The sequence below is a fragment of the Pteropus vampyrus genome, unplaced genomic scaffold, assembly GCF_000151845.1.
Source record: "Pteropus vampyrus isolate Shadow unplaced genomic scaffold, Pvam_2.0 Scaffold32, whole genome shotgun sequence".
NCBI classification, from domain to species: domain Eukaryota; kingdom Metazoa; phylum Chordata; class Mammalia; order Chiroptera; family Pteropodidae; genus Pteropus; species Pteropus vampyrus.
The window spans coordinates 8,236,898-8,256,316 of record NW_011888813.1 but is presented as its reverse complement, the minus strand read 5'-3'; the positions used below and the strand labels follow the sequence as shown (position 1 = coordinate 8,256,316).

The 19,419-nt window shown below is 36.4% G+C and overlaps 1 non-coding gene across 1 annotated transcript; it reads left to right on the top strand.

The window, feature by feature from the left end:
* Positions 1–18,156: 18,156 nt before the first annotated feature.
* On the top strand, positions 18,157–18,275 carry LOC111737911. Its single transcript, XR_002779621.1, has one exon. It is a non-coding gene; the product is annotated as a 5S ribosomal RNA (ribosomal RNA).
* The last annotated feature ends 1,144 nt before the right edge of the window (positions 18,276–19,419 follow it).

Below are 19,419 nucleotides of genomic sequence, written 5' to 3'. Positions count from 1 at the left end.
AAAGAGAAGCAATAGCTCTGCCTTACAGGAGAATTTCAATGAATAACTATGGAAAAATTGAAGAAATTAGAGTATCGCCATTAGAACGCCACAGTAATAATTTCCATAGACAAGAAACCACCAATGAACACTGAAATGAGTACACGAAGTTTAAGCAAAACAGGAATATTTGCATAATCTCAAAGCATTTCCTGCAACATATTTAGTAATTATAAGGGAAAAAAATCCATCTATAATGGAAAATCCAGCAGACACCATCTTACCTAAATAACCAAGGTTAACATCATTGCTACTACATATCAACATTGTTAACTTGTTATAATGCACTGAGAAGGGCACGTCGCCTCTGTAGTATCCTTTTCAATAATGCATAACTTCAACCAAATTATGAGAAAACATCAAATAAACCCAAATCAAGGGACATTCTACAAAAGAGCTGATCAATGTTCCTCAAAAATGTCAAGGGGAAAAACAACAAGGAAGGACCAAGGACCTATCACAGATACAGAGAATGTGACAACTCAATACGATGTGGGATCTTGGATTATATGCTGGAACAAAAGAGGACTTAAGTGGAAAAACTGGTAAAATCTGAATGAGTTCTGTACTTTAGTTAGTAGTATTGCCCTAAGTTAATTCTTACTTTTGATAAAAGTTCTATGGTTACATAGATGTTAGCATAAGAGGACCTTAGTGCAGGGTATACAGGATTTTATTTTTGAAACTCTCCCATAAGTCTAAAATGATCTAAAAAATTAACTGTTAAAATGAAAGATTTCTGAGAGGAACTATTTTCTGTTTATGTAATGTGCCTTTTTCCCTGTTATTGGACTGAATATCAGAGACTCATAGTCTTACTGCTGTACAACTGCTTTTGGGGAGGATAATGTCATGTCCTTCAGACTTACTTACAGTCATTGAAGCAAAAGAGCCATGTTGAAACCCAAAGCTACGTGGGTCAAGTTCATGGCTTTCTACATGGGGCAATATGCATGTTAGTCAACAGGGTTTTATGAAGAAAAGACACTGAAATAAATATTGGAATCATAGATTAAATGGAGTGGGGCAGAGAACAGCTTAATGTTAAAAATAAGGCTCAAATTGGGCAATAACAGAAAAAAGACTTCATGGGTCCCTGAGAGTCAGAGAGTTTGATTTAGCATTTCTCAGAGAATGTTTGACTGTGCTTAAATCTTGTAAGATGTCTGGAAAGAAAGGGTTTCATTACAAATAAGTTTGGGAAATTTCCACATATTCCATTTCTTGGACAGTCAAAGGCATGCTGGTCAATGGCAAGCTTTGGGGAGTCTTGCTGGTAAGAAAACAAAGAGAAACACAAAACTATTTAACATTTCATAACCTACAAAATTTTAGACATTTGAAGGAAGAAAATATTTATATACTACCTATTAACGTTGTGAGGAGCTAGAGTTCCATAAAGGTTAGAGAATGTCATTCTATCTCACGAGTTCTGTCCAACAGCTCCACACAGTAAAGAAATCAAAATTGGAAATGAGTCACTGGTAAGGTATGGTCCTTTCTCTATTCCTACTCCTTGGCAGTAAAAAAGAAAGGGTACAGATTTTAATATCCTGTGGAAAAGAAAGCTGGAGATTAAATGTAAAGGGAGATGGTAGGCAGCAAAATGAAATTTCATGGTCTGGGAGCATTTACTGTACTGTTGAGAAATGTAACTTTTTTTTTGCTGTAAGTAGTAAGATTTGTAATCCTCTTAACATTCTAGAGTCACAAATTGGGACAGAAATACTGCAATTTAGCACATAGGAACCACGCATAGATAGGAATATTTTATTAAGTTAAGCAACCTGAAATTAATAACACTTCCTCCAATATTCACAGTTTAATTATACCCAATTTTGGCATTTTGCACACTGTCATTATTGCAATTCTATTTTATCTTTCCTTATTCAAAATGACACATAAAATATGCACACTTAATATATTTGAGATATTAGAGTGACCTAAACATTAACTACTATTCCACATACATGTATGGACAGGTATTTTGTCTAAAACAAAATCAGTGTGCATCTAAACTGACTACAGGAAAATTTTATTTCCTTTATTTCTAATTATTTTTAAGTGGTGGAAATATGACTTTTATGATCCTAATGAAAGTCTTCTAGTTTTCTGGCATTTTAGAAGTTATTTTAAGCTTTTCTTAAATTTCACCTCTTTGGAAAGAGAGGAAATAAATAAAAGTTATTAATAATGTGAATTATATTGTCATGGCAACAATTTTTTCCCAGTACTCTACTCTTACACAACTATTAACCCCTAGTCTCTATTAATTATTCAACAGAAATGTTGTGGTAGGGAAATAATTGTCTATCATCAAAAAGGATATGATCCTCTATGTACATTCAAATTATTTATCCAAGATGAAAATAGCTTTTCTATCCTAAAATGATTATAATTTGCATTTTTCATATTTTCTTCTTTGTTGTTTTTTATTCTTATGGGATATGAATCACTGAGATCAAAATTTACCATCCTGGCTGAAGAATTAACTTGAGATTTGAGACAGAGACAGTTAATTGTAAATCAAACTTTGTGCTCTTGTTTCCATAAGTTTTGCTGGGAAGTGGCCTCATTATCAGGAATGTTTCCCAGTCTACCTTGCATTGAGGTGAGACCAGGTGTTTTATTCTCACATGTGAGATATGAGAGAGGATGATGTGTTTTATTTTCATGCCAATGTATTTGTGAGCTAGATATGCTTCCCCCATGTTGCTTTACCTTCCCCCAGGGGAGATGCAAAGAACACTGAGGCTTCTGGAGATTGGGACAGAATGAAACGAACTTGCATCTTCAAAGCATCTCCTGGAGGACAGCCCCCACTGACCAAGAACACCTGCACAGGTGTGTTACATTAGAGAAAAATAAATCTCTGTTGGCTCAAGCCACTGAAATTCTAATGCAAATTTTATAGTAGCAGGTATTGCAACACTACCTATCGTATGATATCTCACTAGGTAATTGATCCAAAAATTCATTAAATGCATTAGGAAATATTAGTCATAGTTGCATACATTTGTCTATTAAAAACAAACAGGTTTTATTGTACCTGGTAGATGGCCAAAACCAATGAATGACTATTGTTCTCCTGTGCCATTTTTAGGTTGTGGGCTTCTAATGCTCATGCAGTTTTAAATCCAATAATGTTAGTTTTGGGTACCAAATTAACAAAATTAATTAAAGTTTTGATCCCAAAGCAAGACTCACAAATTTTACTTATCTTAAACTAATCATTGTTAAGGGGACAAAAGAATTACTGGCTAAAATTTCTTACAAAGAGAAAAATCTTACAAAGTGAACAATTTTTCAGTACAATTTCTTGGTCCCTAAAGCAAGAATTCACATTCGTTTAATGAAATTCAGCCCATTTTCCAGCCTTTCTGCATCATAATTACTTTGTCCTCTTGGTTAGCTCACCTTATCTAAGTCCTTCCTGAGGCATTGAATAAAATGTTAAATAGGCTAGAAAAGGGCTGAAGAAAGAATTATGTAGTGCGATATAAGAGAATTTCCACAAACTTGACCCCGATCAACCCATCAGTTCCACACATTGCTATACCATTGGGCAGGTGTATCTATCTCCATCTAAAATTTTGCCTGTGATCCACCATTTTCAGGGCCCTTTTTGTGAATGTTCCAGAGGATTTATGAATCTTTATCTCTTCGTAGCTCCCAAAAATGACATTTGCCAACTAATTCATCAATAAACATAATTTCTCTGGCATTCATCCTCTTTTTTGTGTGTGTTGAAGAATTGTGTAACTTGGGCCATGTTTTTCTGAGATCATTCTTAAACTTTGGGTCAATTGCACTTTACTGGACATTTAAAAATACACAGAACTTAATTGCTGACTGCTGTTCTAGCTTCTGGTAATAAATATTTTGTTATATTTGCTGTTTTTGAAGCTTGCTTTGTACATCTAACACTGTTGTAGTTTGCTTGGGCTACCATGACAAACTACCACAAACTGGGTGGCTCAAAGGACAGATTTATTTTCTCACAGTTCAAGGCTAGAAGTCTAAGATTAAGGTGTCAGCAGGTTTGCTTTCTTCTGAGTTCTCTCTCTTTGGCTTGCAGATGGTCACCTTCTGGCTGTGTCCTCACATGATCTTTCTTCTGCTTGCATCCTGGGATCTCTTTGTGTGTCCTAAACTCATTTTCTCATAAGGACACCAGTCAGGTTGGATTAGGGCCCACTCTAAGGGCTTCATTTTACCTTAACCACTTCTTTAAAGGTTCTGTCTCCAAATTCAGTCACATTCTGAGGTTCTGAGGGTTAGGGCTTCAACACATGAATTTTGGTGGACACAAATCAACACACAACAAATATCTTAAGCCTGAGGGTGTCCAATGAACATATTATAAGTCAGTGTTTCCCATAGGTAGTTTTTAAATCATCTATATCAGAATTATATTTTAATATGCAAATTCTGAAGAGTCTATTCTAAATGTTGTGAATGAAAATAACTCAGGATATGGCTGGGGAAACTTCATTTAAAAAATATCGGTTGTGATTCTTATGTACATTATTTAAGTTAGAAAACAACCACTATAAACCATGAGATTTTTCTTTATGGTCTAAACAAAGGTTGGGGGTGGGCAGGGTAAAGGTTAAATGAGTCTTTTGGTATTGAGTTAGTTACTCATGTCTAAATATGACCGTGATGACCATACTCTGTCACTCAAACTCAATCATCTCTTTCTCGTTGTAATTGATAACTTTTGGGGGATGAGGCCATTGCCTGTGTGCTGTTGCTATGGTAACCCAGAGAGACCTGCAAGCTGGGCTGAGTATAGAGAAGCTCTGAGTGGGGCCTGTGCTGGTTGCCACCCAAGGAGACTGCATAGTCTGCTAACAGGTCGGATTCAGTCTTAGCAGAACTCTACGCCCGAGGTGACAAGAATGTTTTCTGGAAAATAACATATCACCATGCAAGGGAAAGAAGTGATTAGAGGGAAATCAGAACATCACCCTCCCCCAATTTCCACCAATCACTCAATAACAAGCAGGCTTAGCCAATTCTTGATTTTCAGAACTTGAGGAACTTAAGGAAAGTGGTATCTGATTGTTTGGAAGACTGATCGGCTGTGCATGAGGTGCCTTTGGGCTTGTCTCCAATTCGTCCCCTTCTCAAGTGTCTAGGGATTGGTATAAACAGCAATATTAAGGAAGGAATCTTTGTATACCCTACCTATAGGAAGTCTGCCATATAGTCTGATTTGATGTCATTAATATAAAAAAAAAATACTTGAGTTCAAATCCTGACTTGTTACTTCCCATCTTGATGACTTTGGGTTAGTCATGTTTTCTGAGAGGTAGCGCCTTATTCTCTCATTGTTATTAGTGGTAGTGCAGGGTGGAGGTGAATGATGGTTGGCTTAGATGTTTATCTTTTTCCTGTTTATTTTTTTTTAATAAAGATAATTATTTTAGAGCAGTTTTTGATTCACAGTAAAATGGAAAGTACAGATTTCCCATGTGCCCCCTACACCGACACGGGCACAGACTCCCTTCTTATCAACATCTCCCCACAGTTGTTACAGTCGTTACAATTGATGAGCCTACAGTGACACGTCCTTATCACCGTAAATCCAAAGTTCTTGTTAGGTTTCACTCTTGGTGTTGCATATTCTGAGGGTTTGGACCAATGTACAATGACATGTATCTTTCATTACAGTATCCTACAGAGTATTTTTACTTAAAGGTCTAAGACGTTCTGATGCCAAATACTTACTTCGGAATGTGTTAGAGGTGGTGTCTTAACTAGGATTCCCTACAAACAGAGTCAGTAAAACAGACAGAACAAAGGACAAAGGAAGGTGTTATCCATCTGTCAGACTGCTTCTCTGAGCTACTGACTGGGGCCTGGTTCTGCCTGGACCTGCTGAGAAACCTTAGGAAATGCAGCTCAGAACATTCCCCCAGTAATAAAAGGAGGAAACTCTTATCCGCTTGCTCTTACTTCATTGGTTAAAAAAGACCCCATGGGCATTTACTTCACACACATACACACACACACATGCAAACACACACACACACAAACACACACACACACACACACACAAGCACACATACACACAAACACACATGCACACTTTACCTGCTAAGGTATGAAAAAAGAAGCCCCAGGACAGTAAGTAGGAGCTGCTTCACTAGCTTCAGGCAGGAGCTGTACCTGCCAGGGAGAAGCCACTGGAAGCCTGACAGAAATGTGTCCCCATAGCCATGGCTGGAGTAAAAGGAAGTCAGACGAAGTGGTGCAGCAGCAGGACTTCCTGTAAGGTTGTACCCTTATTCTGTACCAGGTTTCCCATTAAGCATGGTTATGTGGACATGACATAGAAGCGCTTTCTTAGAAATATTCCTTGACCTCAGAGAGCAAGTCAGGGAAAACTAATATATTTGAAGCAAATCGGGGAGTATTAAAGACAACGCAGACTGTGAGTTTTAGTGCCAGAAGAACTGATGGAAGCTAAAGCGGTCTAGGGAACACTCGTGGAAACGGGACACTCAGCTGGCCCTGAGACGATGAGTCACACTTCTCACTCACTCTGCCGGTTTCCAGTGTTCGTCTGGGAATAATAACAACTGATCTTCATATGCTTACATAGGAATTTATAGTTTACACATCGCTTTCACACACACGAACACATTTTAAAGAACATTTTAAAAACATTAGTTTCTTGATATACACAGGGAAACCGAGGCTTAATTAAATCAAATGACTTGCTAATTTTACATTCAGTAAATGGAAGGACCAGCACTAGAACAGGGGCAGTGAACTTCTAGGACAGTAAACTTTCTATAACATAATCGTATAGGAAAGAATTAGGTACAAGAGTCAAAGGCATGTCTTGAATATGGGATTTGGCAATTCTCATTCAGCAAAATATGTGTAGACTGTACTGGATGAAGTAAAGCGTGCTCCAAGGTATCCACTCTAGTGTTTCTAGAACTTGCCACAGTCCTGGGAATATAATAAACACTCAGTTAACATTAGTAATTTTTGTTGCTATCATTCCATAGGTCTAAGGCATGTTCTAAATGCCTGGGTAAAATAACCTAAAGAAGATGCATAAAGATAAAAATGAGAAAGATTGGGCAAATATAATCTTCTAATTAAGAAGAACTGGCACATTTTCTACTTTTGCACAGGCTAGGGGAAATGGGGAAAATCCATTTTTAGTTCTTTAACATGACTAAATGTGGATAGTCTAGATTTTAATTCATAGCGGCAGTTTTCAGCTTCTCAGTCTTTTCAACTATCCGATAACCACTTATTGTTTCTAATAAGCTAAAATAATTGTAAATCTGACTGTGAGGGGCACAAAGTCACTATCTTTAAGTTGTGGTTGACGATCAGACTAAGGAGTTAAGTCATGAACACATGGATTTCCAATCTAAGGCAGCAAGACAGTGCTGAGGGTGCCTTTCAGACATGTGTGAACAGCAGGAGTGAGATGGAATGATTAGCAACTGATTTGTGCTTTTCCTCTGGGATGTCATTGGAAGTCACCTGTGGTGACAATTGGTACTGGTCCCCTGGCCAGCTTTTAGCAGAGCCTGCAGCACTGCCCTGTTTAAGTACATTGAATTTGGCCTATTTGAAGAAACGTTATCTGGGCCATGACTAAGTTGGCGTTCTTTCATCCTGGCATTGGCCCTGAGGAGCTCTGTACAGGGGTCCACACTGGCTCCTAAATCTAGAGGCAGAAGAGTGATGAAAGAAGAATATTTTGAAAAAAAAAAAAACTGTATAGGTCAGAGCTCCCATTGAAATATGAATTCATAAAGCCTTGGCTATTTATGGCAAAAAGAAAAATCTATGAATAAATAAAGAATGTTTTGAAATTCGTCTCTTATTTAGTGGTTGTAAATACTAAGCCTGACTCAGATTTTTAGGGGGAAAAAAAGATGGTATAGAATGGTAAAGAAGAGAATTTTATTACTGGCTAAAGAATATAGAATGGCAAAGGGTAAATTATACAAGGCTTCGACACTGATCTCAATTGACAGACAAAAATATATCCTAGTATTTAATTTCTATTTTTGCTTTTTAAAAAATTTACTAATTGTCAACAAACAGAAACATATATATTTTATTTAAAGAATTTCCTATCCTAATATTACTTTAAATTTGTAACTTTGACTCATGCTTCTTTCACTTTGGACTCATATGTCTTCACTCCGAGTAAAAATCTCAAATATTATGTAGGGAGAAATTAAGCAGAGTGATATCGACCAGACATCCTTCTAAAATTCTCAGGATTCTTAATTGTTAAGAAACACCTAATTTCTATATTAATAATGTGGGCGAGACTAGTCTTCAAGTTCATTTTGGCCATGACTGTTGCTGCCAGCCTACAGATGGCAGCAAACTTACACATCATTGCCAGAGTGTAACCTTTCAGTTCCTACTTCTGATTACTCTTTCCTGTTGGTTTTTTTCATTATACAAACAAGTGATATATTATTATTATATAATATAATGAAGAGAAAGCCATAGCTTTACTAGGACAGATTTAAGAAACCATTAGAAAAGTAAGGAGAAATCAAAACAAAATGAAAAGAAAAATACTTGGAATTAAGATTGGCAAAAGACAAGAAAATTGGTATGATAGTCGAAACTTGCTTTTTGTATTTAATGTCACTAAGTGGAAACTTGGGTACTTTTTTATTAGGCCATTTGGCGTAATATGTTCTTTAGCATTGTCAAAACTGAGAGATGGTGTCCTATTGTACAGTTTAATGATGTCAATAAAGCCTTTGTGAGCTAAAATAAGATGTTTATCAGGAAATATAACCAAAATGCCTAAAAGAATAGGTAGCAATGACAAATTAGCCATAATGTTAAGTTTTAGTATGTAAGAATCATCACTGAGCATTCTAGGACCATGGTCCTATTATCTGATGCCCCGTCTAAAGAATCATTACTGCTAAAGAGAGATTTAGTTCAATTTATTGATGGCAAGGCCATTAAACCTTGGATATCAGTTGTATTCTGTGCCTCGAATTTCTTAGCAGAGAATGGATTTCTTATGGGGAATAATAGGAGATAATGAAGATAAAAACAATTACTGAAACTAAGGTCCAGTGATTACTAACACATCAATATTTGCATTTTAGGCCCCAAGGAAATGCACAGAGGACATCTGCCTTATTAGCAAGACTTCATGAGCCATAAAGGATTTTGTTTTGCATCATTCATTGTTTAACAAAATGTCACGGGATCTAGGCCTATTTGCCTTTTTAAGCCACCTGTCTCCTGGCAGAAACAGGTGTGGTATGCACAAGTAATGTTCTCAGAGTAAAGAAGCACTGACCAAAGAAAAGCCAAGAGAGAAATATGCTTACAACAGAGAAGCTAAAAAAATGACAGCTTGGCCATTAGCACGTGACTATGGGTTATATGATCCCTCTTTGTTTTTAGCACCTGTTGAGGCTAAGAATTTGAGCTCTAAATGTGATGTTAGACTAGTCAGGTATCAACCTCCTAAACTGGTATTCCTGAATGATATACTATTGGATGATAATTATCATACTTTTATTATATCCAAGGGCAGATCTGTAATTCTTTTATTTATGAGACTTTTTCTTTAAGTGAACTTTAAATTGACTCAACCACCCATTGCCCTCATGTCTTATTCAATGCAAGGATATCAGGGCAATCACAGAATAGATATAATATATATATATATTTTCCGGTACACAAAAGTAGAACACAATTTAATACTTAATGTTTCTGTGTTTAAAAAAGCTTCTGGTACACTAAATGTAGTTGATAAATAATGGCTATTATTATTATTTTTTGTAAATCTGTTGGATATAGCCAATTAAAAATATAGCATCATTGCTAAAATACTGTAAGCACTTTGAAAATTGTAGCAACTTAATAAATTCTCTTGGAATATTTATTGATTGAAAGAAGTTTACTTATGGAGCATCTCTTATGAATCAGGGTATATGTAAGGTTTTTCACATGTTGTTACATAGTCAGAGAAACAACTTTATAAAATAGAATTAATCACATGTAGTTTACAGATGAAGTCACTGAGAGTTAAGTTTACTTTTATAAAGCCACAGAGACGGAAAGTAAAACATCAAGTGTTCAATCCCCAGATCTGTCTTGATGGCATACTACAGGGCATTGGAGAGAGGTCGCCAACTCAGAAGCCTCCAGGAATGAAGAATCTGCATGTTACAGATTAAACCAGGTAGAGGAAAGTGTTTGGTGGTGCTGAACTCCAGTTTGGGGTAATTAATCAAGGAATGGTGAAGCCTTATGTGAATTGGAACAGAGGGGTCTCAGATTAAAACGGTCCTTGTCACTTGGCTCTAGAATGTTGACCTGGAGTTGGGATTTTCTTTTCTGCCACATTGCCCGATTTTTAATTTTTAGCAATTAATTTGAATGTGGCCAAAAAATTAAATAAAAAGAAATGAAAACTTCTGCTTTAGAGGGAGGTTCTGACTCACTTCCATTTCCAAAGTAAAAAGAATACTAATATGAAAAAACAAAAAAGCATGAATACAATTGGCTGACTTGACCAAAGAGAGAAGTTTAAGGAGAAAAAGTAAAAGAAGTCTATATTGAGATAAAAACAAGCAAGCAAACAAACAAAAACAAGCAAACAAACAAACAAAAACCAGTAACTCTCCTTTGGTAATTTTTTTCAACTTTTTATTTCTTTCTTTGATTTATTTTTCTTTTCTTATTTACTTATAGTTCTGAATGAGTGAAAAGAACTGTAACTTGTCTAGGTCAGAATTTAGATAGGTCAGAACAGATTCCTGGGGCTTAGAGATGTTTTATGTAGTATAGGAAGAACTAAGACTAGAATATCAGAAATCATTTTTTTCTTTTAATTAGGAAGGTACTTTTCTTGTATGAACTTCTGTTCTTTTGTGTGTATAATGAAGACTTGGAATTCTTTACGGGCAAATAAAAAGACAGATGAGAATGCTTAGCAATCCCAAAGCCCCATTTGCACAACTCACCATTTAAGTTCATTTACTTGGCTGGCATTGAAGAAAGGGTCCTGTGGTCAGTGGTTAGGTCATGACAATTAAGAACATGCCTGTTTCTGTTGATTCTCTGATTGATTTGGTCAATACTGAAGATCCATCCAATAATTTTAATCAAACTTTGAGGACCACAGCTAGAGTCAGTGGTGAAGAGCCAACCACAAAGGATCTCTTGCTTATTTCAAATTAGAGTTCCTTAAATACATATTAAGTCTAATGATTATATCTAGGACGATCATGTACTATCACTTTACAAGTTCTTTAGTTCTTTCTTCAAGGGATTCTGTATTTGAAAGATTATTCAACCAAACAAATGTGTGTAAAAAAAATACAAGTAACTAATTTTGCATCTATCAAAGACAGATATAACTTAGTATGCTATAAAAGTAGTAATTCTCAAGTTATATTAAATTTTCTTGTTTAATTAGGTATAGTTGACCCTTGGGTTTGAATTGTGTGGGTCCACTTATATGCTTAATTTTTTCAATAAATACTGTGAATGCATATACTCTTTCTTATGATTTTCTTAATAACATTTTCTTTTCTCTAGCTCACTCTGTTGTAAGAATACAGTGTATAATGTTGTATACTTACAAAATATGTGTTAATCAACTGTCTATGTTATTGGTAAGGCTTCCAGTCAACAGTAGTTTCTTAGTAGTTAAGTTTTGGGGGATTCAAAAGTTATATACAATTTTCAGCGGTGCTGGGGGGTCAGTGCCCCTAACATTCATGCTGTTCAAGGGTCAACTGGACTTGATATTTATTCTGTGCTTTTTTGTCATTTTTTAAAAATAAGTAGTGCTTTCCTTAGATAATAACTTGAAGACCATAGAATGAGAAGAATTTCTGTGATTCATAATTTAGACATCAAACTTTGTATATAACTCTTTTATTCTCAGAAATACTTTTTGATAACTTTGGTAAGTTTCATCCTCTAAGAAGGCTATGGTTCATTTGATTCTATGTACTCATGATTATGTTTTCCTATTTTCTGATGGCCACGATGAAACACTACATTTCAAAGAGACTTATATCTTGGTGAATACACAGAATTAGTTCTAGTTTGTATAAAGTGGGTAAAGCGGTTACATACCACATTTTGAACTGGTCCTAAATTCTCCATGAGATTTTTTTTCTTCATTTGCCATGTTACTCTCTGTTAGCCAAATGTAGAGATTCATCACAAAACTTTGTGGTTCCAAGGGACAACAATCTCTAGACTGCTTTGGATGTGTGAGGAGTATGTCATATAATTATATTGTATTAATTTCCTGAGCATTCAAGATTTAATCGTGTCAGCACTTAATGTTACTCACCTTGATTAATGGAGCTTCTGTCATTTTTTTACTCATTCTGCTTTCCTCAAGGGTGTGAAAGAAAACCCACATTTTAAAATCAACCCTTGACTCCACCAGCATTCATGTGATAATATTTCTGATGTTCTGAGTCTGAAACTGTGAAAGGACAGATCTTTGTATCATCTCCATTTTACAGGCAAGAGATCTAGGGCTTCAATAGATTAAATGATTTTGATCAAAGTCATGAAGCTAATAATTGATATAAGTGGAACCCCAATCCAGGTCTGTTGGATCCAAATCTTGGCCTTCTGCACCTAGTTCATTATATTAATTATGAAAGCTGTGTTGTAAAAATCTTGTATCTCAGACTTCAAGGCTGGATGTGATCAACTAATTAATGCCAATGGAAGAGAGTCATTATCATCCACTATCCACTGAAAAAACAACTGCTTTGCATTTTAACCTTCTGAACACATGGCCCATTTGTATCTCTTTTAATCTAATGAGAAGAAAGTTAGACGACAACATATTGATTATAAGAAATGAATAAAATGATCATGGAAAACACAAGAGCAGCAGAAAAGATGTCTCATATCAAGTTATTCCTGTTTTGATTTTATGTGAAACTAACCTGACCCATATTAATCTTCCTTATCTATTTTCAGATAGTTTCAAATTTTAATTTTGCATAAAACACTGGTAAACAAGCTTTTCTTTTTTTTTTTTTTACATTGGATAAGAATACAAAACTTGGAACAATCACTGTCAAATTTAGCAGTATATATGTTCATATATACATACACACACATATATATACATACATATATATATCAAATTTACTTTTTTGAAAATTAAATTCATTTCTTTGAATATTTATGTTAAAATCCATTCTTTAATAATTCTATCTGAATCTGTTGACAAGGACATCAAATAAAGGATATATTGTATCTCCATCTGGAACATAGTGCATAATGCATGTTCAAAATTGTTTGCTGAGTGAATGAATGGATGAATGAATGAATAAAATAATGTTTCTCAGTCTGGAAACCCTCATTATAAACCAGCAGAGAGAGTCAAGTGAGATTTTTGTTTTCAATAGTTTTATAAATTTGAAAGAAAGTGAATATTTCTCCACAACACTGTTGCTCTAGATTAACTAAACCACCATGTTTTTTTTCCCTTTGCCTGGATGGGATAAAATCAATGTGCCATGTTGGATGCCTCATGCTGTCCAAAAACTGATTGACACTTATCTGTCTGATTAAAAGGAGGAAATTGATTAGCCATTACATAATCAATGTAGTTTAATAGACAATACTTTTCCAGGGGCACTTTATAAAAGGAGGCAGTAAACTGTATTATTATTGGTGGTTGAATAGCAACTGCATTAAAACAATAAATAATTAAGAAAATAAGGACCAGTGCTTCATTTAACAGATATGTCTGATAATGCCTAAGAAACTACTGAGTTTATGTGCTTTGGATAGTACTCTATTAAAAAGGCATAAAAGTAAGTAAATTTATAGTTAAGTCCAGGAGAACACATACTTAGTTTGATTCAGTCCAAGAGTTGATTCTATTTTTTTATTAGTGTTGCCAGGCATTATTCTGTTCATTTCTATGAACTTTCTGCTATTGTTTGACTTGAAAGGCAATCCTATAAAACAATAAGAGCTTTTTTTCCACTAAAGGTGAACTAAGTATTCACATTCCCAATCAACCCGTAATTCCCAAATTAAGCATGCCAACATTATATCTTATAGTTGGTAGATTCTCTCTCTCTCTCTCTCTCTCTCTCTCTCTCTCTCTCTCTCTTTTTTTTCCCTGAATTATGCATCCCCTTGGGAACTGTAAAGCTTGGTATAAATCTGGAAATCTCACAGAAACAGAATCTCATGAAATTTTCAGGCCTCCATGCCTTGATCAAGTTGAAAATATGCTGGCACAGCCAGCATCAGCTCCAGCCAAGTCATGGATATGGAGAGGGGCCCAGCAGTATGAAATGCAAAGCAACTTTAGAAAGTAAGTTCAAAGTGGTTTCAAAACTTCCCAGAAATGGTGCCATAATTTCTGGGCAGTGGCTCAGGTATGAAAGTTCTTATTTCAAATGAATCTGTCCAGTAATTCCTGGCACGACAATTCTAAATGGAAGGGATGCAAAGCTCCCTTTTTCCTCAAGGTCACCCAAGAATATTATTCTCTCCAACATAAATATTACTCTTCAGTTCTCATTCACTAGGAAATGAGGTACCAGAAATTAGATTTTACCTGTCTCTTTAATGAAGATAATCAACAATTATTAGGGGCCTCATTTTGTCATTTTCTGTATGAGACAGTTTATAAATGTTTTCCCACTTAATCCTCATGAAACCCTTTTGATGTAAATATTATTATTCTTATGTCACTGCAGGGGCTCAGAGAGATGAAGGAACTTACCCAAGGTTACACATCAAAGAGTGTTAGAGCTGAGATTCAAACCTAACTCTGACATGAAATCCCAAACCCTCTCAGTATACCAAGAATTTGCTTTGTAAATTGCTTTAAATTTTTGGAATATAATGTATTTTTGAAAGGTATTCTTATTTTTTAGTTTATTCCTAAAATATCTATGTAATTTCCTTTCACTATGAGAGACTGCAATAGCTCAAATTCCATTTCAACCAAGTTTGCCGAACTCAAGGCTCTGCATGTTAATAAACAAAAGTTGAAGAAGTATTTAAGCCTTGTAATTTCTAAATGATTTTACTAGTCTTATCCAAAGCTGAAAGAAAATAATTCATACAATGATCACCAATCTCAAATGGACATTTTTTTTTTTTTTTTGTATTTTCCTGGGTGTCTTGGACAACTTCAGAGCTAGCTTCCTGCAGTCCATTTAACAAAAATAAAACAAAATGAAAATGAAGTTTAAAGCCAATAAAAAAAAGGAGAAAAAATTGTTGGGCTCATGGAGATGTAAGAATGGATGCAAGTGGCAAATGGAGCTTGGGAGACAATGACCAAATATATATGAGAGTTAGTAATACTCCACACTGCCTCCCCCGGCCCCTCAGAAAACCTTATCACCCTTACATCATCAACCTTTACCTTTGCTCCAGGTAATTAGTTCCAATTGGCTGTAGGCTTATTATGTGTGATTCTAAGAATAGGGGTTCCATTCATGAAGCATGGAATTTGCTGGCATTGCGATTAATTTCTAAGGCAACATCCTGATGCTATGAGTTGCAATTAAATTGCTGGAGTTTCATGGGAGCTTAGCAGGACAAAAGGCCCACCTAAATTTAAAAGGGAAGAAAGAAAAAAAGAAAGAGAGCGAGAGCGAGAGCGAGAGCAAGAGAGCAAGAGAGCAAGAAAGAAAGGAAAGAAAGGAAGGAAAGGAAAGGAAGGAAGGAAGGAAGGAAGGAAGGAAGGAAGGAAGGAAGGAAGGAAGGAAGGAAGGAAGGAAGGAAGGAAAGAGAAAGAAAGAAAGAAGGATAACAACACACGAAGACTTAGACTTGGATGAATCCTGAGGAGCTGCCTGTTCCAAATTCCATCATTTAGAACCGAGACCAGGAAAGTTAAGTAACTTTTCCAAGCTTACAAAGATGGTAGATGACTGAGCCAGTAGGCAAATTCATGATTATAATTTTAAAGCACACTTTCTTTAATGACTAGATACATTCTTTGGCTTTGAGCAATTAACTTCTCTAGGATTCCATTTTATTACCTAGAAAATGAGGATGGTAACACCCCACTCACATGCATTAATGAGAAGCATATGACATGTATGTGACACATGGAGCTGAGGGAGTAGGCCACAGGGAGGCAGGGAAGCAGGGAGGCAGCTCCGTAAGCTGAGGTTTGCAGCAGTACTTGGAGCTTTAGCAGCAACAGTTCTCTTGTAGTAGAATTTAGGGGAGAAACGGTGCCTGAAATTCAGGCGTGAATGCTCAGCTGAGTACCCTTTCCAATAAACCATGTTTTAATTTCCTCAAACAAAACTCATTATTTGTGGAAGATTGTTTGGATAGTTTGGCAATATGCAACTTGAACTTACTGTTTTTATTAAAAGCTTACATATAATATTTTTTATGCATCATTTGTGACTGCCTTTCCAGGGAAAAAAAGAGCAACACACACATTTGGATTCAATTTCCGTATCTTCAGATGACTAACCACGTTATCTTCTGTGAATCATTTTGATCCCATGATCCTTTAAATTTCTCATCTTTAGGAAGGGGACAAGACGCTTCCCCGCCCAAAGTAAAAAATCATTGTAAGATTAACATTTTAAAATGAATGCGGACATGCTATTTAATCATAATGTGCTTCTCTTTCTGCTTTGAATGCCGAAGTTTCATCTGGCTAGCTGTCTCATAGAGTGGCTAGCTCCAAAACCATGAGCCTCTCGTGGAATCCTAGGCAACGTCCATATAGAGTTTGAGCCTCAATGTCCACATACATGTCACTGGGTTATTTTTTGAAATAAAAATACAGCATATGAATGAAGTGTCTGGTACATAGTACCTTTAAGAAATTATAGATATTAAAATTATTTTTAGTAGACCCAAGAGGAAAGTCGCAAAATAGTTATATCAGTCTTAACCTCTCAGTTACACGCAAGGCAGAGTAAAATTACCATTTTACTTATCCCCAGTTTCTCTCCAATGTTTGAAATTGTTTTCTGGCATTCAGAAGTATCAATATATATGATTCTGAATTTCGATAGAACCATGAAATACACCTTTAGAATTTTTGAAATTTATAATAGTTAATAAGCTGGCTAGACTTCTCTGCTAGAAAAAAATCTGCTTATTATAAAAAAAATCAGGAGGCATTTTGTGCCTACTACAGGAAGGCATGAGAGGTGTTCTAGCCAGGCCTGTTCCTATGGTAATAGCTGCAATCAAGCAGATGCCCCGGAGGCATTTAGCTATCACTGTCGTTGACTATTAGTGGCAGGGTGACATCGATCCACATGGACAACTTTATTCATGTCTCCAGCCAAAAACTTAATCACTCTGTTGATTCTTTCTCAGTCTAACAGGTAGCAAATGACAGTCATTTAAAACCTTCAACTTTGTAAGTCAATGTACTAGAGCTCAAAGAGAGACTGTGGGGACTAGTCAAACACTCTAGGTTCACTATGAATTAAGTTGTCATTCTTGAGGTTTACTCTCTCTTCTCTCTCTCTCTGTCTCCCCTTCCCCCTGCCCCCCACCCGTGGTGTGGGTATGTGTGTGTGTTCTAGATGAGTGATGTGTGCTTGCTGTAGCAGGCACGGAAATGTCTTCCTAGTGCCCCATTCAAGGAAAGACTTGCTCCCCAGCAGTAGAGTGTGTATGATCAATAGACATCATCCAGCTCTCAGCAATTTCAAGGTCTGCCTCGGCTTCTGAGAGCTGCCTTTCTTAAGCTCACAGCTTTCGAGGATAATGACAATCTGTGGCTGAACCAGGCAGAGTTAAGAGTCTTATTCTAGAGCTGCCTACTGGGCTGGTTGAAGTTTCTCCAGGCTTTGTCAGGCCTTTGTCCCATCTTTCTTCCACCCTATTTCTTTCATAGGTGCTGGTTCCTAATCAACATCATACACCTTAGACTCCCCTTCTTCATCTGCACCTGGATAACTCAACCTACAACATAGAGGATGGTCCATTTTTGCAGGAAACAAATGGGATTTTGACCTAGATCACTTACAGCTCACCTGGCAATAAGGAATCAATTATTGGTGGCAGATGGAGCACAGACAGCCTCTGGCACAAGGTGGCCTTCCAATTGGTAAAATTCACTTGTGGCAAATTGAGAGAGCATACGGCCATGCCACTCTGAACAAGCCCGATCCCGTCTGATCTCGGAAGCTAAGCAGGGTTGGGCCTGGTTAGTGCTTGGATGGGAGACCGCCTAGGAAGACCAGGTGCTGTAGGTGTAAAAAATAAAAAAAAATAAGGGATTGTAAACTGACAAGGTCCTTGTAATCTGTGAGGTCAACCAAGAGTTGCCTTGCCTAAAAAAAATTAAAATAAAAAAAAAAAGAAGGGAATATGCTTCTGGCCATGAAATATCAGGCAATTGAGATATATGAAGAAAAGAGTAGCTGTAAGGATAAGACTTTAAGTTGTTATTGCTAAACACCATTGTTCTTCTACATAAAAATAACTGAAAGGCTGATGGAATAGCATAGAACTGAATGTCTGGTATGAAACAGAGGGCATCTTTGTGTGTATACAAAAGAGCCTTCATTTCCCTTAGTGGGAGGGTATAGAAGTAAAGGACCAAACCTAACATTTATTAATCAAAGTGGCTGAACTTCAAAGAGAGTTAAATGCCCAAATAAGACATATGTATTATGTCAAGATTAGGGCTCTCTTTGAAAACACAAACCAAAATACCTGGTACTCTGACACTTGAGGACTTTTGCATGGATACACCCAAATATTTTGACTTTACAGATTCCTTGGAGGAAAAAGAGATCCCGGGGCCTGCCACATTATTAAAAATTTTAGGGGCTCAGTTGTCAGAAGCATGCTAGGACTGCCCCTCCAAAGTAACAAACCTACCTTTGTATTTGCACATCCTACCATGAAAAAGGAAGCAAAACACTTTAGGGGATCTTTTGGGGTTCTGAAGGAAGCATACGTCACACCTAAGGATAGCGGTCTAGCTCATACGCTATGTGAGTCTTCATAGGGCCCAGACTAGGACAGAGCTATTGCAGGTCTAGGCTATGGTGCAAGCAGTCCTGCTTAAAACACACAATCTGGCAAACTCTATGATGTTGTAAAAAAAAAATGGTGGCAAAAAACTTCCATGTACGGACAAAGTTTGCAAGATTGGAGACAAAACAGTCTGGAATTAAGACATGTGGATGGACATATGGGAGTGGGTACAAAGTATGCCAATCTTTGTATCACGTACTGATGTTTACCAGAGAGCATAAACCATGGGAGAGATGCTAAAAATCAAGTGTAAAATATGACTGGCCAGTTGATGTCAACTAGCCTCTGTCATCAGCCTCTCCTGATCTGGAATAACGAGCACATGAGGAAAAAGGAACATGATAAAAGATTTGA